We start from the raw sequence: 7,874 nt of genomic DNA on the forward strand, positions 1-7,874 counted from the left end.
TACAAGAAAAGTGGGAGGGACCTTTCCAAGTGCTGCTGACTACCTTCACCGCGGTTCGGATCAAGGAACGACCTACGTGGATCCACTATTCACAGGTCAAGAGAGCTCCGGAAAACAAACAAGAGGAGATTAAACCTGCCCTAGATGTACAGACTTCTGAGTCAGCTGTCTCCGCAGGATCACGTGAGAATCCAACATAAACTAACATTGACTTTGCCAAAACCTTTATCTCTCATAGCAGAATTTAATGCCGAAGCTAGAGCTGCATTGCGTAGCACACCAATACAGTGGACAGGGTGGGTTGAAACATACAGTCAACAAGGACCTGACCCACAGGACCCTATTCACGATCAGCCGTGTTTTGGGTGTGGAGAAAGAAATTGTGTGGGACTAATTGGATTTCTTTGTGGAGGTTGCGATAGAAAATTTTGGAACGTACAAAGTCGTTTACTGGACCTCCAATGTTATGAGTGTAGCTGCAAAGAAGCAAGGGAAAATGACGACTATTTGGCCTTAGAGAAATTCGCCAATAGGCCCATTTTAGAGGCTAGGGAATTGTTTGAAGCTCCCGAACAAATTGTATTAGGGTGGTGCCATTGGAAAGTACACCGCTGGTTACAATATTGTTTGAAACTTAGTCGTTCTAAGGTTTTATCGACCCGTTGCTATTCTTCTGTCCCACGACATCCACTAACAAGTGACCAAATTGGACCCTTTAAAAACAAAGAGATTTAGACACTGAACTAGAGAAGGCTATTTTACGAGTAGAACAAATTCACATCAAGCAACGAGAACGCCAAAAGAAACAAAATTGACAGCCAGACATTATGACCCCGACTCCACCCCAAACCTTTACAACTCTGATCATTGGACTCTCGATAAGTATAGCTCTTCCCCAAGACTCTTCCCCAATAGACCCATGGTCTCATGCACATCAGTGTATCCACCCGGAATTAGGAATGAGCGGACCCTATTTCGAGGTTTATGCCTTACGTAACAATCAGCCATATGCAAGGGAAGTATGGGATCAGCCCTCATGATAGCATACAAGGGAGACCAAATCCAAATTGGGTGTCGAGAGCTTAACCCAGCAGGAGAAAGAGAAGGAAAAACAAGGCGGCTGGTATTAACGATTCAACCTCGATGCCAGCCTCTAAACAAAACCTAATTACCTTTAGTCTAGTGAAAATGGGCAAGCCTATTGCCTGGACTCAACAAAAGGGCCCAATTTCATGTCAGTGGAGCGACTTCAGGGAAGATCCACCTGGATCACAACCCCAAAACTCGGTGATTTATAGAGAAGATTCACTTGGGGAGCTACACCCTCAAAACATAACCTATGACCCTCACCCCCTTCTCCATTCTCCGGGAGAAATTGTAGCATCTAGTGGTCCTGAGGGAGGAAAAGCACTGTGTGAGATGGCATTTAGATTGGATCAGTCAATGACGTTCACATGTGAAAGGGAGTTGAAAACACTGGGACAGGGTTTTAGCTCCCTCGGGCGTGCTCTCGGGCGTGCTGTCGAATATAAGATACAATTACCAGGAGACGTGATCCCATTGTATCCAGATCTAGACTTGCCTCAAGAAACCACCCTACCAGTAGAGTGTAAAGCAGTACACAACCTAACCTTTATAGGGCCTCAGGTGATAAGAAAATCTAACGAACTAAAATTATTGTTAGACCCCACTTATTCCCTGAAAAAGGTGCAAATGAACATTCACACCGATATTACTTATTTGCAAAAGGATTGCCGACCATTTATACAGCAAAGCCTTAAGGGATGGAATGCATGGCTAGCGACAAGGACTCATCACAGAAAAGCAAAAAGAGATTTAAGTGGGTGGATTGGCACCGGATTTGGCATAGTAAACACAATAGATCAAGAGGTATTAGTAAACAAATTAAGTACCGTCACATCGAGCTTAGGAAAGCTTAAGGTGCCTCTCAGTACATCCATGCTTACATTAGCTGAAACACAATCGCTAGTGGTGAAATTACTAACCATGGTAGCAAACCATACTGCAGAGGATTTTGTAAAGCTCACTGACTACACAGGGGAACTCAGCAGAGACGTTGCACTCGCTATCCAATGCTCTCAGACGCAACAATGGGTACAATCAGTAGCGGCAGGAATAATGAGAGAAGGAACGTCAGGTATATTACCTCAAGAAATAAGAGAAACAATATTAAAGGATAATCACACTACACAATTTGAAAGGGACCATCAGGCTTGGTGGCAACTAGTGAACTTCACCTATGAGCCTCAACAAGAACACATTGAAGCTTATGTCCTCACCATTAGTGCGGCAGAAGAAAGAGCTATTTTTCCCATCCTCACTCTAGGGACAACACACCAAGAAGTCGTTGTTAGGCCAATAAACCATAACGTCTGGGCCAGTTATGATTACACCAAAAATAGGTGGCAATCGGTTAGCACAGAAGCGTGCATCCCTAGAGGACAATTAGGCTATGTTTGCGAAAATGCTGTGGTAGAAGCCGAAGATTTATGCTTAGATGCTGAAAATAGTGTATGTACCTTAGAAATGCTTCCACATGATAGAACCCAATCACAAGTTTACTATATAGGAAATGGGTGTGCTTGCGTAAGGACAGCTTGTGACAACGTCACTATAGATAATTGCCTAGAAGAGACTAACAATACTAACTTTTGTGTATGCAACTTTACCAAGATCATAGGTTGTGATTTTCATTACACTGTCCCAATAACTACCCAACAGCTAATTAACGCAAATTTCAACCTATATCAAGAGATACCGAAATTACAAATAGGGATGGACGTCAAAATTCTCAAAGCAATGCTTGCACACCCTGAAGTAAAGAAATTGGTGCAAAAGGTGAATCAAACAACTAGACGAACGGTATGGCAGGTAGAACACAATTCAGAAAAGATAAAGAATGTCCTGACCGAAGTAGAACAAGTAGGCCAGCATCACTGGTGGGACATCTTTACAGGATACTCCCCAACAGCTACACAGGTCTTCCATTACCTGGTGCACCCAATGCTAGTAGTAATTGTAGCTTTGTTATTACTAACTCTTACAAACATTTGTTTGTGGTGGAGATTAAGGGGCATAGTGAAGAGGACCCAAATGATTTGGGCAATGGTACGAACCTATCAGCGTCCTGTAGGACCAGAACTTGACGAAAGAATTCGTAAGTTACAAGAAAAAGGGGGGAAATGAAGCCCTAAAGCAGATAACCTTCCAGAAGTAATGGGTTAAAACATGGAATGAGAAGCATGTAAAGAAGGGCCTAGCACTAGAACACACGGAGAAAGCACAGCACTAGGAAAACAGAGCAATAAATTAGATAAAAGGTAGAGCATCATGACAGGGGAAGAGGTAGGTATAGGAGAAACTAATAAGCTAAGCAGGTTTAGAGCCAGCAATGTCAAAACGACCCTAAGGGTTTTGCCAAGCCACGGGATCTAAGCCAGGTACACCGGGAATTGACCAAATTAGGAAAAGACTTCAAAAGTTTAAAGAGGAAGACTCATCGGAAAGACCCCGTCTATGATGAAGGCAACAGGAACGACCACCTGAAAATTCCCCAAAAGAGATGTCTCCACCTACGCTCCGCCCACGCTCCGCCTACACCACACCCCATATGAATATGCATGATTATGTATCTGATCTGATGTAATCCTATACCCAAAATTGTATATAAGGCTTGCTTTTGCTATGTGAACTCAGAAATCCATTTTGTGATTTCTCCGACGCGTCGCTAATAAAAATACCTCCTGCTTAATTGACTTAAGCTGAGTCTGATTAGGCAGTCACTCTGCCTGTTTGGGGCAAAATTTGGCATCAGAGCCAATCCCTGATGGCTCCAAAGATGGAAGTGCTGCTAGCCAAGGCTGGGACAATTAGAAATGGTGGTAATGCTCCTGTGATAACATATTTAAGAAGAAATGAAAACAAAACTTGTTTCACAGTTTTAATTTCAGTCACAGACGAGTGGAGTAAGAATATGTGAGACAAACAACTATGTAGAAACAAAGGTCAATGGGGAAGAAGGGGGAGGAGGTGGTCCAGGTGCCAGAGCTGAGATTCTTCTGCTGGCCATGGTGAAGACCATGGTGAAGCAGGCTGTCCCCTCTGCAGCCCAGGGAGATCCACCCACAGCTCATGGGGGAGAAGCTCACACTGGAGCCAGTGGATGCCTGGGAAGAGGCTGTGATCCTGTGAGAGACCCATCAGAAGAGGGGCCCTGCTTCCAAGCTGGAGCAGTCTGTCCTTGAGGACTGCACCCCGTGGAAGAGTGACCCACACTGAAGGAGTTTTGGGAGGACTGTTGCCTATGGGATGGACTCACATGCCAGTAGTTTGCAGAGATCTGTTGCTCATGAGATGGAGTCATATTGGAGAAGTTCACAGAGAACTGTCTCCTGTGGGAGGGACCCCATGATGCAGCAGGAGAACAATTCCTCTCTCTGAGCAGTGGGGGAAGCCTTCGTTTATGAACTGACCATAACCTCCATTCCCTGCCTCCTTGCACCTCTGGGAAGGAGGGAGGGGTGGGGGGGAAGGTGCTTTTAAGGGCTTATTTTACTTCTTATTTTCCTGCTCTGATTTTGTTTGTAATAAATTCACCTTATATCTCTATGTTGAGCCTGTTTTACTCTTAATGGTATTTAATGAGTGATCTCTCTCTCAGTCCTTACCTCAACTCATGAACCCTTTGTTCAGTTTTCTCCCCTCTGTCCAGCTGCAGAGGGGAGTGAGTAGCTTTTGTGGGTGCCTGACATTCAGCCAGCATTAACCTATGACAATGGGTTATGTGAGGACTTTCTCTGAAGGGAAAGGATGCAAGATCTCACAGATGTGGTCTTATCCACATGAAAGCAAGGAGCAAGGACTAATGGTAGTTGCCAGAACGGCAGAAATGTAATCTTTACTTGTTTCCATCAGTTTTCCATGAATCCAAGTGCTACCAGCCTGACTGAGTAACACTGACTGATAGCTCTGCATCAGTGTGCCTAAGTCTGTCAAAGAGAGCCCGGAAAAGACACACTGGAGGGGAAAAGACATGATAAAACAAAGATCTCTCACAGCCAGAAGAAGCTGCAAGCATCTACCCCAAGATCAAGAGACAAATAAATGAGTGTCCAAGCATATTCGCAATTATGGATGCATGCAAGTGTGAACATTTCACACATGTATATCTCTTCTCATCATAGAGACATTAAGAGTAGATTACGGAATCATATTTGACTCTGTAATTAGGTTTTAGAGTCAATAATCAGATCAGATAGTCACCTTTCTATGTAAATAACTATTGTACAAGGCTGATGGGAGGTCCAACTGAATGATTAAACCACTAACACCGCCATAAAACACAAGGCCCATAAAAGCAAGACTGCCCAAGGTACTGCTGTAACAACTGCCAGTGTAGCAAAGCACCCATTTCCAGGAGGAGGAGAGATGACCATTGCATTGCCCAAGAACTTTTTCAAGCTCCTGCCTGAGAACTTTGCCAAGGTTTTGTAAATCTACTCACTCCCAACCTAAAGTTGTATCTGGGTTTCAAGGAAGGGAGTACAGTCATCAGACCTGTAAACACCACCTCATTCTTAGGACTTCTGGTCTCTAAAGGACCAACCTCCTCCCACTTGCACCCTCTGAGACAAACAGTGCTGTAGACTGCTCTAAATTTGGACTCAGTTTGCTGGATTTACAACTCTGAATCAAGGAATAGTGTTGGATCCTAATGACATCAAGAGTCAGCATGTCATTTTTACTCATTAACCTTGTGAAGATTTGGCCTCCACGACACTAGGAAGCAGAATGATATGCCAACTGTGCTCCAGTTTATTGCAACACAAAAAACCAAGCCAGGAAATTTGTCTACATCAAGTCAACACCAGATTGATGAGCTCCCAGACCAAGCATCATCACTCTTGGTATGATGTATAAACAAAGGTGACTCTTGAGACAATCTGAGAGAATATCCCAAGTCCTTTGCTGGGTGCAGCAGTATGTGCCACTACAAGGAAAAAACTTATTTGTTTAACAACAGCCATGAAATTCTTCGGGGAAAAGTGTCAACATGCACTGAAGGGGCCTTAAATGCTTACTTTGTTCTAGGCAGCTCTTGCCAAGCACAACATCCTGGAGGCAGTGGCAGCTATGACAGGCTACAAATTGAAAGTTTTATGGATATTTAGGGAAAGATACTAGCACAGAGATCAGCCACAGAAAGTAAAACCCTGAGCAATTCCACCATCTGTGTTACCAAATTTTCTTAGATTGGCTCTGCTACTGAGCTGCCCCTGAGCTGCCATCAGACACAGTAGCCCCCTTCTAACACCATCATAGTAAGACAATCATCTCTCCTTCCTCTGATCAAAGATTTCCTTCTGCACCCTGAAATGTGTGGAAAATGATTTCTTTGTATAAATCATTAACAAGAGGTTTGTTTTTTATTTACTGCTGCTGCCACAGGATTCCTCCTTTCCCCTTTTTTTTTCCCCCCTCCTCCAATATTTCATTTTCACTTGCACAAGTGCCAAATGCACCAGCTTTCCCTCCATTTGGGAAAAACAAATAAATAAATAAAATTTAAAAAAAACCCAACACATCTGATCGAGAATGTACTAGGTCTTGGCTCAGCATCCATTCCTCAGAGCCATAAATGATGGCACAAGGAGGACAAACTAGACTTCGATCCAGGATCTAGCCTGTTCCCAATCTAGAGGCTGTACAAACAACATATGCTATTCCATTCTTCATGCTTCAGATGATACTAGGAGTAAGAAAGGGTGGATTTTGTCCATGCAGGCTTGTACTTGCCAAGTACGCAGTGATGTCTTGCTTGGTGCTGTATAATGTACAGAGCATCCCCAGCATCAAGGGGGGACTGTGGGAAAGCAGGGTGTATAAAGGGCAAGCAAGAAGGGCAATAATTTGAGGTATTTACAGGAAGGCATTGAGGCTGCTTTGCCTTGTAGAATGTATCAGTGCTTTGAATTTGAGGGAAGGGAGAGCATCTAGGTCAGCAAAACAAAAAATGCCCTTGAATCCTCATGGATTGCAGAAGAAAAAGCAGGAGGCAAAAGCAGCACAGGACACAGGCTGGATGTGCACAGGGCAAAGAGCAGCCCATGGTGCCAGGACAGCTGATGTCTTAGGATTTTAGCTTTTATATTTTTCCAATCCTGTACTGCTTTAGTGTATAACTGTAAAACTCCATATAGACTGTTAGCTACTGTATTCACATTTTGGTCAGACAAAACAATTCCTCTAGGCCGGAAGCTCAAGGACACCTTACTGTCTCAGGCCCCAAAAGTCTAGACAAAAGTGAGTTAGGAGGGAGCAAACTGGGGTATATGACTTCATTACCTGAAGCTGTAATTGGAGGATTAACCCCTGATATGTAAATGGACCAAACTTATAATTGTCTGAAAAACTCGTGACTGTCGTTGTCATGGTTTGACACCGGCACAATGCCAGTGCCTTCATGAAAATACTCTCTCCCTGGTGTCTGCTGTGAGATGTGACCAGGAATAAGCAAAGCAGGCTCTTACATAGGAATAAAAAAAACTTTATTAACTAAACTACAAGGAAAAGGGGAAAAAAAATATACAAGGGAAATGAAAACTTCACAAATACATCTCTTCTGTACCAAATTCTCAATACAATACATTTCTTTAAATCACTAACTCTTGGTCCGGCACCACTCTTTAGAATACTCAATCTTCAGTTCATCAAGAGGAGAGGAGTCTTTCTTGTACTATAGGCTTCCCCTGGAAACACCGTTGAAACCTCATGTGTTTCCATGTCACTCATAGCACTGCTCAGAGATCCTTTGCTATCATGACATCTTCCTTCCATGCCCAGTGCTCTCACCA

Source organism: Zonotrichia leucophrys, unplaced genomic scaffold, assembly GCF_028769735.1.
Source record: "Zonotrichia leucophrys gambelii isolate GWCS_2022_RI unplaced genomic scaffold, RI_Zleu_2.0 Scaffold_62_284954, whole genome shotgun sequence".
NCBI lineage: Eukaryota > Metazoa > Chordata > Aves > Passeriformes > Passerellidae > Zonotrichia > Zonotrichia leucophrys.